Here is a 16,660-nt window from a genome sequence, read left to right as displayed (position 1 = left end):
TATTACACTAAATTTAAAAACCGATATATTTCCGATTTATCTCCAATAAATCACCGCCGCGGCGATTTATTGTGTGGCGGTCCCTAACCGCCACGTACCCGATTACCGCCTTTTAGAACCTTGATTATATTACATATTATTATTTCTCTCTTTCTCCTTTTCTATTCTTCCTATATGGTATCTTCTCTATTTTTTTTCCGTTCTTCTTCCTCTTTTCTTCTCCATGGTCTAAAACCTAGCCGCCGCCTCTTCTCTTCTCCATGGCCGGCGAACACCACCCAATTTTCTTCCCCCCTCTCTCATCTCTTCTCTCTATCTCGATAAAAAAAAAAAACAAAGGTTGCTTATTTTTCTATCACCCGTTATTACTTTTATTATTATTGTTTTTTTTTTTAAATTGGGCAGATATTTCCACAGAGGAATTCTCTAGCGTTGTGTTTCGCTGTTTCTGTCCAGTCTTCACTTTTGAAGTTTATTCGTTCCGACTGCGGGAGCGTGTTAGCAAGTGATTGTCCAGTCTTCACGTTCGTCACGTTTCGACTGCGGGGGCGTATTAGAGTATTATTATGTTATTTGATATTATAGAATCCTTGTAATATTAGGATTCTATTATGATTCGATTACCTAGATTAGTTAGGATTTAGTTACCTAATTAAACTCTATTACCTTGCAATATTTCTCTATATATATTCCATGTAATCAACCCATAACACAATGGGGGTTTCTATTATATTACGTATTATTTCTCTCCTTCTCCAATTCTATTCTTCCTATACTTAACAACATCTTTCATGGACATCCTATCGCTTGGCAATTCTTTCGAACACGACAACCCGATTCTCATAATAGAAGACATCCATTTCTCGATCTTACTATTATTCTCGTGTGGGCCTTTTTTAATGTAAGGATCCATTATTTCGATTGTACGATCAGGAAACGCCGCATTAACGAAATTGTGGAGATTGGCATGTTCGTTAAACGAATCATCGGTTGGTCTTTTATTCATGAACATCTCCAAGACAAGAATACCGTAGCTATACACATCCCCTTTAGTTGAGATCGAGTTACTCATGCCATACTCTGCGCGTAGATTCAAGGTATTTAATTATTCGATATAGAGCTTGTAAAAAAATAGAGTTTATTGAAGATGAGATTAATAATGAAGTCATATTTACCTGGTGGAACGTAACCGAAGGTACCCTTGATTCCGATTGTGTTACTGCTTTCTTGCGCGTTGGAAGTATGCTTGAAATGATTTTCGCTAGACCGAAATCACCGACACAAGCCACCATATCTTGATCCAAAAGAACGTTACTCGGCTTCAGATCGCCGTGAACAATTGTCGACTCGGTACCTCAATGGAGATATTCAAGTGCTTGAGCAACATCGAAGGAGATATTGAGCCTCTCAATCATGTTGAGGTTTCTATGTTGTGCGTCCGATTCTTGTTCTTGTTCATCGTTGTAGTAAAACCATTTATCCAAACTCCCGTTAGTCTTGAACTCGTAGACAATCGCTTTGAAGTCGTTTCCTTGGAAGTCTATGCTTTCACAAACACTCAATATTTTCACGAGATTTATGTGTCGTATGTCTCTTAGCGGATTGCATTCCGCCATGAAGCTCTTAGATGCCCCCTCGCACGACAAGATTTAGCACTTTCACGGCGATAGTTTTCATCCCTTCGTCAAGAACGCCTTTGTAAACTGATCCAAAACATCCAACACCTACTAGGCTAGTTTCGGCGAATCTGCCCGTTGCTTTAAGTAGATCGGAATAGGAAAGCCTCAAGAAAGGAATTCCATTTAAGATGGCGGAGCAGATGTATTCTTTTTCGGTGTTCTTCTCTTGTAAAGAAAAATGACGAGGCATAGTAGTGCTGAAACTCCAGCTATTGGGATCACGATTTTTACTAGAGTGGATAAAATTTTCTTCAACGTGGAAACCGATGATGAAGTGCAAGGACGAAGGTCCAACTCAAGAATTCCTCCACACAATTCATTGTTCCCTTGCAGGGAAATTGCGGTCTTATTTTTAAACACTCCGGTCGTCGGCACTTGTCCTTGGAACGATAAATTGTTGGAGTTGTAGCAAATTAAGGAATCTCGGGATCGTGCGAGACAAATTATTTCGTGAAAGATCCAAATTTGTTAATCCCATCAATGAACTTATGCCTTGAGGTATGTGTCCTTCAAGTAAATTGCCCTCGAGGTGAAGTTGTTCCAAGCTAACGCACTTTCCTAAATTGTCGGGAATAAGTCCCGACAATCTATTGTTGGAGAAATTCAAGTTTGCCACGGATGTTAAAGATCCAACTTCAACCGGAATCGGACCCGTGAGTGCATTGTAAGATAGATTCAATGAAATGGAAATGGTGGAAATAAGAATCTCTGGAGGTATGGCGCCGTTGAAGTTGTTTTCGGAAAGATCTAACTCTAGCATGTTTGTGCAGTTACCAAGACTCTCAGGAATAGCACTAGAAAAATTGTTTCTGGTTAAGTATAGTTTAGTAATCAAACTCAAGTTTCCAAATAAAGATGGTAACTCACCCGTAAATCTATTTTCCGCCAAGTTTAGAATATTCAGATTAATAAGCTTCCCAATGCCCGAAGGAATCGAACCCTCGAGGGAATTGCTTGCAAGATACAAAGAAGTGAGACCAACAAGGTTTCCGATACCCGACGGAATTTTTCCACGTACTTGAGTACCACCAATTCCTAAATAAGAAAGGCTAACAGAGATATTTCCGACGCTTTCGGGGATTGTACCACTAATTAATGGATTGTTCGTCAGATCAAGAACTAGTAGTTGGGTGCAGTTAGTGAGTGATGAAATGAAACCAATATCTCTTTGTTTTACATTTTCTTTTCTCTTGGTTAAGAATCCTTGGTGGAATTGTAGACTTACGGACTTGCTGTGGTAAACGAGTTAGGCCGGCTCGTGAACTCGACGAGCTGGTCGACAAAAGCTCGAACTCAAGTTTGGATTATTGAGCTCGAGCTCGAACCCAATTATAACTGTTCGACAGCTCGTGAGCTGACTCGAGAGCTTCTTATTTTTTTATACTATAAAATAAAATTATTATTATTATTATTATTATTATTATTATTATTATTATTATTATTATTATTATTATTATTATTATTATTATTATTATTATTATTATTATTATTATTATTATTATTATTATTATTATTATTATTATTATTATTATTATTATTATTATTATTATTATTATTATAATAATATTTTAATTACCCCATCTTTCAAAGGTATTTTGCAATCTTTTACTTTTCAAATTACATGAACCATTATAATGTGCAACTAAACTCTTACTATTTCACCATGTGTAGTAGACTGCTTTATATTTTCATGCCTTCCTCAAAAAAAAAAAAAAAAAAAAAAAAAAAAAAAAAAAGAAGAAGAAGATTCAAGTCCTCGCTGCAAAAATAAATAAAAAATGTTGATTAATTTTGGCCATTAGAACACAATGGTTTCAATAGTTTGTACGGAAATTAACTGTTCCGTGTACTAATTTATTGACTTTAAAGTATGCTCCCTCCATTTCTTTTATAACCGTTGTTTTTAGCTTTGCACAATAATTAATGAATTCATTAAAGGGGTAATGGCAAATAGGCCCGTGACAAGGGCACTTAATTAAAAGAGGGACATCCAACTTTTTTGTCTTTCAAATAAATCAACCCCATTCAAACTTATTTGCAAATAAGGAAAATCCTTTTATATATACCAAAATTACCCCAATTCATTGAAACCCAATTTAACTCCAATTTCATGATTTACACCCCAATTTAGCCCAATTTCATCAATTAACCAATTTTAACCCTAATTTCAATTTTGACCCCAATTTTAACCCTAATTCTTATCAATTCCACCCATTATGCTCTAACTTCCTTAATATTACACATTGACCCCGGATTTAAAAAAATATATCACATTAACCCCCAACACTTTTTTTTTTCAGAAAATATTTTTTTTTTCTGAAATGTTTTTTTTCCGGCCAGATTCCGGCGTTGACTTTTTTTTTTTTGTTTTTTCTTAATTTTTTTTTAATTAATATTACTGTCTTGGCTGCTAAATTACTGTCTCCGGCAGTTATTTAACTGCCGGAGACAGTAATTTAGCTGTTAAATGACTCTTTTTTTTTCTTCAAAAATATTTAACTGTTAATTGACTTTTTTATTCTTAAAAAAATATTTTTAATTAATATTACTGTATTTGTTTGCTAAATTACTGTCTCCAGCAGTTATTTAACTGTCGGAGACAGTAATTTAACTGTCGGAGACAGTAATTTAACTGTTAATTGGCTTTTTTCATTTTTTTTCTTAAAAAAAAATATTTTAATTAATAGTACTGCCTCAGATGCTAAATTACTGTCTTCAACAGTAATTTAACTGTCTTAGACAATAATATTAATAATATTACTATTCCAGAAAAATAATATTCATAATATTACTGTTCGGAAAAAATAATATTCATAATATTACTGTTCGGAAAAAATAATATTCATAATATTACTGTGCCAAACAGTAATATTACTGTCTGAGACAGTAATTTAGTAGCTAAAACAGTAATATTAATTAAAATATTTTTTTCTTCTAAGAAAAAAAAATTCAAAAAAAAAAAAAAAAAAAAAGTTAACGCCGGAGACCGGCGGTCAACGGTGGTTGACCGACCGGAAAAAAATTCAGGAAAACAAGAAGTTTTCGAAAAAAAAAAAAAAAGTCAACGCCGGAATCTGGCCGGAATTTGGACATTTCAGAAAAAAAAATTATTTCTAAAAAAAAAAGTTTTGGGGGTTAATGTAATATATTTGTTTAAATCCGGGGTGAATGTGTAATATTAAGGAAGTTAGATCATAATGGGTGGAATTGATAAGAATTATATTAATGAGGGTATTTTAGACTAAAGACATGGGGATGGGCTTAATTGAGAGACTGTTTTTTTTGTGGACCAAAATGCATTTAAGTCCCATGTGATGGGCCTTTTTGCCATTTGCCCTTCATTAAATGTGACTTGATTTTATGAAAATGTACGTTGTTGGACTAAAATGAGTCCACTAGTTAATAAGAGAGAGTTAGAGAAAGTTTGTAAGGGTAAAATTCAAAATGGAAAAATTGCAGTTTTCACCCACCAAGTTTGCATCAATTGCACATTTGCCATCTCATGTTCACAAAAAAACACATTTGGTCCCTCATGTTTCAATAGTTGAACACTTTTGGTCATGTCTGTCAATTTATCGTTGGTTGCTCAGGTAAGGCAGTGATGGACACACGCTTGATCCCGTTAGTGCTGACGGAAATTGACAGAAAGGACTAAAACTATTTAATTTTTAAACATGAGAGACTAAATGTATTTTTTTTAAACACGAGGGACTAAATGTATGTTTTTTAAACATGAGGGACCAAATGTGAAATCGGTGGAAACTTGAGGGATGTAAACTACATTTTTTCCCAATTAAAATTATATGATTAATGCAGTATTGGAGTAATACACATGTTCTTTTACGGGAAATTTACAGTTTTCATCCCTCAAGTTTGCAATAATTTCACATTTGGTCCCCATTTTCACAGAAAACACATTTGGTCCCTTATGTTTCAATAATTTGACATTTTTGGTCATTTCCGACAATTTACCCGTAGTCCGCCAGTTATGGTAGTGACGGACACATGTTTGATTCCGTTAGTTTTAACAGAAAATTGACGAAAATGACTAACAATCTTGAATTTTTGAAACATAAGGGACCAAATGTTTTTTTTAAACATGGAAGACCAACTATGGAATTGGTCCAAACTTGAGAGGTGAAAACTGTATTTTTCAGTTATGTTCTTTTCCAGTTAAAAGGAAAAGCCACCAATGAAAGTAAATATGTTTTGTTATTGCTTGAGAAGACCAACGAAGAAAAGACGATGGTTGACTTGCTTGATATTTTGGCACATTGTCTACGCGTTAATAAATAACAAGTGTTTTGGAATTTTGCCTTATTTTTTTCAACGCTTAGTTGATTGTGTGTGAGTCATATCTTAATGAGTAAAGACCTTTTATTTGACTTAGGCTTCAATGTTTCCCACTTCATTTTCCCATAAAATATTCTGGTCTTGTGACTCTTAGAAAAAAGAAATAAAAACAATTTAACTTAATTACTTTTCTCTATTTTTTGGGTAAATTATAATCACTCTTGAGGTGTTGCCAAATTACGAAAATTGAGAAGATTCTATATAATTTAGAAAATTTCACTAAAATTGAGAAGATTCCATATAATCTAGAAGATTCCATATAATCTAGAAGATTCCATGTAAGAAGATTTATAGTGGATCGGTGGTTGTAATTACTCAAACAAAAAGAGTTTTTTCGTAATTTAACCATACCTCAGGGCCGATTGTAATCACCCTTATTTATTTCCTTCTTAGTCCCCTTGTCAAAATTTTATAAAACTAATAAAGAGATAATATTTAAGAAAAGAAATCATTAGTAATCAAATAATTAATGTGGAATCAAATAAGTTAACACTTCAAAACAAAAATATTAAACTACAATTATTTACTTAAGTAAAATATGTATAGATGAATGAAACGAAAATAAACTTTTAAAGATTATTAAAACTATGAAACATTTTATTAGAAAAATAATTCTATGACATATTTGTTTTTTTTTTATTTCTTAAGCAATGAGGTTTATGTTAATTAATCTTAGATTTTTTTTTGTTATTCAAATCAGAACAATAAAGATCCATAAGCCTACAAAAAATTCTAGTGTAAATTCCACTTTCCCTCCTGTACTTTGGCTTGGGATCACTTTACCCCATTCTACTCTCGATTGCATCGATTTGCCTTTGTACTTTAAAATTCTCTCAATGTGGCCAACGCTGTTAGTTTTCAGACATTTGACCTTAACACCATCTGATCTAAGCTCCGAAATTACAAAAACACCACCTCTCCAAGTTTAAATAATTATTTAAACAAATAAAAAACAAAAAACAATAAATAAAATAATAAAAAAATCAAGACAACGAGAAAACATAGTCTACGACGCCGCCACAATTTATTATTTATTTTTTATTTTTTTAATAATTATTTAAACTGGGAGCGGTGGCTTTTTTGTAATTTTCAGACTTAGATCAAAAAGTTTTAAGGTGAAATGTCTGAAAACTAACGGCGAGGGTCATAATGAGACAATTTTTCAAGTACAGGGGGCAAATCGATGCAATTGAGAGTAGAAAATGGTAAATTGATATCCAGCCAAAGTACAATCGGGAAATGTGGAATTTACCCCAAATCCTATACAAAAGATTTGGGAAAATCATGTTTTTGGCCCTAAAATAAAATCCACTTTTCCGATATTATCCTTAAACTTTTCTACATACTACAGTTACAACAGCCAAGTTTCACATGACAATAACCATCTTGATAGAGATAAATAGTAATTAATGAAATTTAAGCTATTTCTTTGGCCTAATTATCAAATTAGAAGATTTAGCTTGTATTAAACCTTTCCCTTTCACTCGTAGTGTGGGGAAGAAGTGGGCTCTAGAAGTACTACTAATTGAGTTCAGTGGTATAGGTTCAAATCTTATCGGACGCAATTTATTTCCATCTATTGTTTATTTCGATAACAAGAAATATTTTTTTCATAATTTTGAATCCAAGAATGAAAAGAGATTTTTTGAGGACCTTTATACTTATATGCCGGGGGTGGGGGGGCAGACCCACATTATAACTTAGGGGGGCCCGCCCCGGCAGGAAAAAAAAAACTATCAACTTTTTAGTATTTTTTTTTTATATATTGTGTTACTTATTATCTATTAGTTTATGTACTTTAGCCCCTCAAAGTTGAAATTTATACATTTTTAGCGTATAAAAATATTTTCTTCATTCTCTTAATTTACACATATATTCTAGACCCTCCGACCATGTTTATATAGAATCATTATTTAATCAAGGTTGAAATACACTTTGAACCCTTGTACTATGGAATTGATCGTATTCACCCGCAATGATATCGAAAAGATCAAAGGCATTCATGGAAGATGAGTTCGCATTCACCCCCCTACGGAACACCTAAATAGGAAAGTTGTTTTCTAATTATTCATTGGATAGTATTTAATGTATTCATGACAAATTCGAGTGTATTATAAACCGTTATGTTCTTTCATCCTAGCTACAAAAAAAAATTATGTATCAAGTATGTTAGATATTGTCAGATTTTCATTACATGAGCACCTTTAACACATATTATCAATTTGTTTCAATAGATATTGATGATGCTAAAAATAGATCACCTTATATAGTTGAGATTGAAGGAGCTGGGAAAGCAAAGTGGGTTACTGCTCACGTGCTAGATAGCCCTGAGATACCTGCGAATAAAAAACACATGAACTAGGCCGGGGGTTGATCCGGCGGAAACCCCTCCGACGCTCAAGTCAGACGTGCGGATAATGGAAATAGTTGGGAGAATATGACCCCTAGTATTATTTGGATAATAGGGCGTACCTTTAGCAAATGAATTATATCGTTATTTATACCATAGATGAGATCGTTGAGCCCAAACCTTATTTGAAGGTGATTGGGCCTCGGTGATATTAGTCTTCAATATTGGGCTCGTGGCCCAGTAGGTAAATAAATTGTAAGTCCATTGGGTTGGCCCAATTAGGCATATCATTAAGCCCCCACTCTCGAGTCGATGTGGGGGCCATGTCGAAATGGGTGACAGATCGTGTCGAGAGTAAAAATTGTAGTAGTCGCTCGTTGGCGTAAGGCCTGATATCAGTTGGCTCCTCATGGGAGTTGTCTCGCTGCGGGTTGGTAGTACCGAGCGAGTTGTCTTCTCGTGGGAGTTGTCTCGCTGCTAGTTGTATGACCGAGCGAGTTGTCTCCTCGTGGGAGTAGTTCCGAGCGAGTTGGTTCCTCGCGGGAGTTGTCTCGCAAGCCCCCCACTCTCGAGACGATGTGGGAGCCAAGTCGAAAAGGGTACCCCGCGCGACGCGCGGGTGGGGTGGGTGGGGGGTGGGGGGCTGGGGTGGGGTGGGGTAGGGCTGATTCGCGCGTGAGGCGCGTTATTGGTCCTTTTTCGCCCGTTTTCGCGGAGCGTCAACTTGTTTCTTCTCCGGATCATAATTTGGCATCGAATAATGGAATTACCAATATTATAGATGTGTTGGTGCTAGTAGGAGACGTTTTAGATCTCAATTTGTAGATTTTAGGAGTGATAGTGAAGAATCAGAGGGATCCGAGAGTGATGTAAATCCGGATGGAGATGTGGGATGTGAACCCGCTTGAGGTTGAAAAGTAAGGGTGGAGTTCAACCATTGAGATGAGATGCCCAACCTTAGCGTGGGATAACCCCCAACTTAGGATGAGACGATCACGTACCCTTGGGATGAGATGCCTAACCTTGGGTGGGATAACCCCCAACTTAGGTTGAAGCGATCACGTACCCTTGGGATGAGATGCCTAACCTTGGGTTGGGATAACCCTCAACTTAGAATGAGGCGATCACGTACCCTTGGGGTGAGATGCCTAACCTTGGGGTGGGATAACCCCCAACTTATGATGTGGCGATCACGTACCCTTGGTGAACGAAATATTTTGGGGGCATTGTAAACCCCCAGGGAGTCGATAACCCTTGGCGAGCGAAAAGTTTATGGGGAACGGTAAACCCCTAGGGAGTCGATAACCCTTGGCGAACGAAATATTTTGGGGGCAAATGTAAGCCCCCAGGGAGTCGATAACCCTTGGCGAACGAAATATTTTCGGGGCAGAGGTAAGCCCCCAGGGAGTCTATAACCCATGCTAGCATTGAAGGGCCTCGTCGGTTGTCTGAACCGATCGAGGGGCGGGAAGAAGTGAATCCTGTTGAGGATCTGGTGGGACATCCGAGGAAGGTCTCGTGGTGGATCCCGAGCACGAGGAGGAGGATGTGGCAAGCCAGAGCCTTCACGAGGTGGGAGGTTGTTAGCAGTGTCACACTCCCCCTGGGCAAATGTCTCAAGGCCATCGTGCGCGCTACGTGATTATGTCTGCCTTCCCACAGACGGCGCCAAAATGATGATGCTAAAAATAGATCACCTTATATAGTTGAGATTGAAGGAGCTGGGAAAGCAAAGTGGGTCACTGCTCACGTGCTAGATAGCCCTGAGATACCTGCGAATAAAAAACACATGAACTAGGCCGCGGGTTGATCCGGCGGAAACCCCTCCGACGCTCAAGTCAGACGTGCGGATAATGGAAATAGTTGGGAGAATATGACCCCTAGTATTATTTGGATAATAGGGCGTACCTTTAGCAAATGAATTATATCGTTATTTATACCATAGATGAGATCGTTGAGCCCAAACCTTATTTGAAGGTGATTGGGCCTCGGTGATATTAGTCTTCAATATTGGGCTCGTGGCCCAGTAGGTAAATAAATTGTAAGTCCATTGGGTTGGCCCAATTAGGCATATCAGATATGTCTAGGTAAAACTAGGAGAGAGAAAATAATAAAAAAAAAACAATGTATCACTTGAATTTATTATATTTCGACATTTGGAGCGGTCTTTAAGTCCTCTCTGTAGCAATTGTAGAGTATGAATGTCGCAACCTCTTGCAGAGATCTGAACTTCTTGGAGAATTTTTCATGGACGTAGAACTGAAATATAAAATATTTTTTTTGAGTTTATTCAAAATGATATAATTAAGTAAGAAAATATTACGATATGAAATAACTAAAGCAATGTCCAATAAAATATAACCAAGTAATGAAAAATAACTAAGTACAATACCTTATCTCTTCTCTCTGAATTATTATGTTTTCTTTGTTCCACGGTCCATCTCCCTAATCGCTCCCGCAAAGATAGTTGACTTCGCGGTCGAACGTGAAGAGGATTCACAATGTGCACATTGGCGGAAATAGTAATGTTCTTTGTATCGGAAAGAACCTTCACTTGCACCTCCTTTTCATGCACAACCAACTGATATGCAGAACCGTTGGCACTCTCAGTCTGTAATATATTTTTTAGAAAAATATATTGTAAGGGTATAACTTTAATTATCATGTACTATACATATATGGAAACCACTTATTTATAACCATTAGTTTTCGGAAAGAAAATACCTTACTTGCACGTAAACAAATGATGGAAAATGTATATGGAAGTTGGATTGTGACTTTGGAAAAATATCTAAGAATTAGTTATCTATTTTAGAAAATTGAAAGTAGACTCAATATTTTTCTTTAACCAAGGGATATGTATAAAATTAAAGAACAAAATAGATCATTGCATTGTACTTCTATTTTGAAGGCTACACATATATACACACATCAACATGTATATATGTGTGTGTATGTTTCCGTGCGTGTATGTGTATGTGTATGTGTCTATATATAATATAACATATGTATTTATTAATCACGACAAGATTATTAAAATAAACAGCTTGTATTATTAGTCTTTCAATGGACGTACCTCGTGATGCATCTCCAATATATAGGTGTTGAGAACGCCATGGCATTGGAGGATCTTAAATGAAGCCCTCCAAGTCTTTTCAACATTAGATGTTGATAGAGTACGTTCGTTCCTTTCTATTGAATGCATTGGGTTGGGTAACTCAGCTCGCTCCTAACGTAATATTATTTAATGTTGAATAGAGAATTATTTCAAAACTATTACATAAAAGATTAGCTAGGAAAATAAATACTTATATACAATAATATTTTAAAAAAACCGTAATGTTGTTTTACGAACTATTAACACATACATAGCTTGAGAGTTGAATGAAGTTTTCCAAATAAATAAAAAACCATTGTAGTTTAAACCAAAGAAAAGAAAGGTAATTAATTACACATGTAGTAGAAAAAATATATGAATTTGACAAAATAGAAACATTAAATATAAAAATCTCCTATTCATATTTATTATTACTGGTAGTCACCGTTATTATTGTTATTATGCATTCAAATACATTGTGAAATTGAACATAGAGATGAAAAAATAAATGTGATTTTCATTGTTGCCTAAAAGAGATGGTGCCTCCTTATTTTCTAAATTATTCACACTTATTGATTTTATTTTATATGCTGCATTTAATTTTTCTTTAAGAAAAAAGAAAATTTAATTATAGTCTTGCATATATATTGTAAAGTCAAGTGGCGCTTAAATCAACGAAACGGAAGAATTTCCAAATTCTAACTTTAGCACAAATATATCATTTTATATCTATAATAACAAATATATAATAAGTTGTAGATTGTATTTTCATGTCTATTTTCACGTAAAGTATTTCATGCATTTCGCGCCATAAAATTTAGAATGATTTTGTAAATCGACGATCAACTCATCATGAAGGTTATTGAATGCTAATCACAATTATTTCCCATCAAAGCATTCTCATAAATATAGAATAATTTTCACACAAAATTACATTGATAGAAAAATAATAACTTTTGAAAAAAAAATGGAAAATAGATGCATCAGTTTTTTATATCATGACACTGTCCATTTTCGCACGACATCGACTATTTGACTCAACAAGTTACTACGACATTTCGCGCCATAAAATTTTTGAATAAAAATGCAATCTTTCAACATTTGAAGTATATATAGGCTAATCACACTTCTTTATTTTTCAAAGAATCATCCTCCTCAACTTGAACAATCGAAACAGTCAGATCCCCGAAAATTATATTTAACAATTAAATAAACAATTTTAGAAAACTCTAAAAGTAAAATAGAAAAACATAAGTTAGAGAAGAAAATGCAATGGAACTCAATAAGATCGGTTACCTCTGGCTCCACCACTGTCATTGGAAACAAATACGAAACGGGCTCAGGAGAGATCACCGCATCAAAATCATTTGAAGGCACACTGGATGAGATCTGCAACAAAGATTCAATCATATATATCTTTAATTTCAAGTCATTCAAAAAAAAATGATGGGAAAATAGAGGTCACAAAAAAGAAAGAAGGATTGATAGTTCATACATCTTCCATTTCAAAATTCTTGTGCTGATTCAGAACTGAAGTTGAACAATTTTTTTTTTTTTTTTGTTTATGAAAATTTGGAAAAGAAAGTTATTGTAAGTATATTATGTATACATACATATATGTGTGTGTGTGTGTGTGTAAGGGTTGTTTATGTGTCATATATTTGTATTTGTACAAGTGGAAGAGAAAGGCGATGCACTTGAGCAATTACGTATTTTTTTCATTATTTTCTTCTTACTATTTATTTTAATTTTATTTCTCTTAAATATATAATCTTTTCTTACTATTTATTTTAATTTTATTTCTCTTAAATATATAATCTGATGATGAATAAGAAATCATATATTATTGAAATATTGGAGATATTTTGTAATTGTAATCTTATTTAGTTAATATTAAAGAGAATTAAAGCAACTCTTATTAATAGAATTCACTTTGCCAATTATCGAGGTTACAATCTAGTGTTATTCTTATTATGTTAATTTTGACTTTTATCTGGAATAGTATGCTATTAATGATAATTTACCAGTTATAAATATGACAAAATGTAATAAATTCACATTAATATATGATTATTGTGGTAATAAAGTGGAGAAAAATAGAAAATATTACTCCCTCCGTCCCAATTTAAGTGACGTTTTGGGTTGTTGCACACGTATTAAGAAAATCAATAAATGTGCATAGATTATAGTGAAAAGCATAGGAAAATACTAATATATCCCTGACATTAATTATTTTACACTAACTAATTAAGACTGGTAAAGGGTAAAATTGAAAATAGTGCAATTAATGATACATTGAAAATCTAAAATGACAAATAATTTGGGACAAAAAAACTCTATAAAAAGACATATAATATGGGACAGAGGGAGTAATTAATAAGGTTCAAACACTGGTACCCAATAGTTATAGTGTTTCACTTTGACCGTTGTATTTTAATTTAGTATGTATCTAATTGACATTTTGATATGGAGAAAAACCAGTCTCTTAAAACTAAATCAACGATCAAGGATTTCTCAAATTAATATGCCTTTGAAGCTTTTACTAACTCAATTCGTTGATGTCCAACTTAACATTTTAGTTACGAAAATAACTAATGAATCTGATTATATTGAATGACCATCTTAACCAAAAGCTTAAGCTGTTAGTGAAATGTATCGTTTAATATTATTATAGCATGTTAATTGATGTTGTCTTGTATATTGGCCTTATAATTGAACCATTAACCTAATACTATCCTCTCCACCAAATATCGATCAGGCGAATGGCTTCGCGATACTTCATAATTAACTTCCCAAACACGTGGATGATAAATATGGGGGTAGAGCTACTTAATTTCGTACTAAGCTTATATGACGAATTACTAATGATGTTTTCTATGAATTTCCTACTCCGTATAAATAGCTAAACAAAGCGATAAAAAATATAAGTACTTACTTCGTATAAGGTTAATCCAAGAAACAAGTTCTGAGTGATTAAGTAGAGTGTCTACTCAAATATGGTTACTGTTAGTATATATATATAACAATCTGCGTAAACGAAAAATACTTACTTGTTTGTCGAAAAGAGGAATTGTGAAAACCACAAAGAACGATCGAGGCTTGCCAAAGCAATTCCCTTAAGACAATATTTCTGGGCTGTCAACGGTGCACAGTCTCTTCCCGGTAGTCTCCCAAGGTACAACGATCGGTTGTCGAATATTTGCACGAATATTCGACCCACGGCGAACTTGAACAACGAACGGAACTTTGACGAAGAAAAAGAAAAATATGAAGAACTATCTCTCAAATGCCGATTAAATTCCGTACAGAATTGGCCAGATTCTGCCTTTATTTATAGGTTGTCTACTATGAATTTCCTATAACCCGCATCTTCAGACTTGTATTTCTTGGATAAACTATCCCACAAAAGTTTAGCAGTCTTTATAGGACTATAAACTTTGTACAATGGTTCGTCCAAGCAATTCAAGATGTAGTTACGGCATAGGAAATCAGAGTGACTCCACGCATCAATGGCTAGGAAGACTTCCTTGTTATTTTCGGGAGTTTCTCCTTCCTTCACCTTAGGTGCCTCCTCGTTGAGAAATTTCGCCAAATTCATGGTAGTAAAGTAGAAGAACATTTTGTTATTCCAAGTAGCAAAGTCCGTGCCCGTGAACTTATTTGGTTTTTCGGCCGCGCCGACAACCTTAGAAGCGGCATCATTAATTGAAGCCATCTACACAATTGTCAGATTTATATAAAAAAAAAAATTAAACTTTCAAACCAAAATAATTTGTCACATAATATTGAAGACATTATTCAGAAAAATTGATGTGAACAGTAACATTACACATGTTTCCAAACAAAACATTTATTTAATGATTTTTGTTTTTCATGCAGAAGATCTGATGGAAATATGTAAGCATCAATATTCTAACGCAATTTTTTTTTTTTTAATTGCATATAATATATAAAACCATTAAACTAACTTCAATAGAAATTATGATTTCAAGTTATTACAGCTGCGTATTGCAACACAGAAACCCAAACTCTTCATGGCATAACCAAATAATTTTTCTACGCAGGTTATTAAAATAAATATAAATCTATTGTCTTAAGATTGTTAGTATATATATATATAACAATCTGCGTAAACGAAAAATACTTACTTGTTTGTCGAAAAGAGGAATTGTGAAAACCACAAAGAACGATCGAGGCTTGCCAAAGCAATTCCCTCAAGACAATATTTCTGGGCTGTCAACGGTGCACAGTCTCTTCCCGGTAGTCTCCCAAGGTACAACGATCGGTTGTCGAATATTTGCACGAATATTCGACCCACGGCGAACTTGAACAACGAACGGAACTTTGACGAAGAAAAAGAAAAATATGAAGAACTATCTCTCAAATGCCGATTAAATTCCGTACAGAATTGGCCAGATTCTGCCTTTATTTATAGGTTGTAGAGATCCATTCACAGAGGAATGCAATGGTTGGAGAAGAAGCAGAGAGATGTGTCTGTTCTTTTTACCGAGTTCAAAAAACGTAGGAAAATTAATTGGTCATGGGCCAATTATTAAATATTTGGTTTGGGCCAAATATTTTATTATTTAAATTTTGGGTCAACTAATTTAACTAATTACTAAATGTCCCCAAAAGTAATATTTGTGGACACTTAAGCCCAAACTAGTCCTATCACTCGATCACATCGAGCACACATTTTTTGAACTTTAACCATTTAATCAAGACAATTTTCATTCACTTTACTTCATGATTATGATCAAGTAAATAAATGAAATTAATCTTTTCATAATTTAATTAATATTACTCAATATTAATTATTGGAAATCATGAAAATTCCAACAATCCCCCACATGAATAAAATTGTTCTTCCAATCTTATCGCATAAGATCTATTTGTCAAAATTCCTTAGTGAATAGTACAGCATCGGGATAGGTGAAATATTTCATCTTGAACCTTCCCTAGTTAAAGCTTATCGGATTTACTTAGCCAATCGGTGAATTATTTCATCTTGAACCGTCGGCTGTTTGTGTAAACCAAGACAATAAACTTAACACCATACTAAACGAACTTGTTCAAATTCTCGGTTGTGTTCGTTTTGGCCCCGAACATCCTCGGGTTCTGCGAGTGCTTTAGAGAATTCCAGCCTTTAAGAATTCTCAACGACCCGACCCAGCTCACACT

The 16,660-nt window shown here is 34.4% G+C and overlaps 1 pseudogene across 1 annotated transcript; it reads right to left on the bottom strand.

Annotated features, from left to right (window-relative positions):
• Positions 1-350: 350 nt before the first annotated feature.
• Positions 351-10,008, bottom strand: LOC105950346 (putative LRR receptor-like serine/threonine-protein kinase At3g47570; annotated as a pseudogene). The gene is made up of 3 exons (XR_016031974.1): positions 9,799-10,008; positions 1,176-2,868; positions 351-1,080 (listed from the first exon to the last, which is right to left on the bottom strand). The product of XR_016031974.1 is annotated as a putative LRR receptor-like serine/threonine-protein kinase At3g47570 (transcript).
• Positions 10,009-16,660: the final 6,652 nt, after the last annotated feature.

Source organism: Erythranthe guttata, chromosome 7 (assembly GCF_056151865.1).
Source record: "Erythranthe guttata isolate IM_541 chromosome 7, IM_541, whole genome shotgun sequence".
In the NCBI taxonomy this organism is placed as follows: domain Eukaryota; kingdom Viridiplantae; phylum Streptophyta; class Magnoliopsida; order Lamiales; family Phrymaceae; genus Erythranthe; species Erythranthe guttata.
This window is presented reverse-complemented; position numbering and strand designations above follow the sequence as displayed.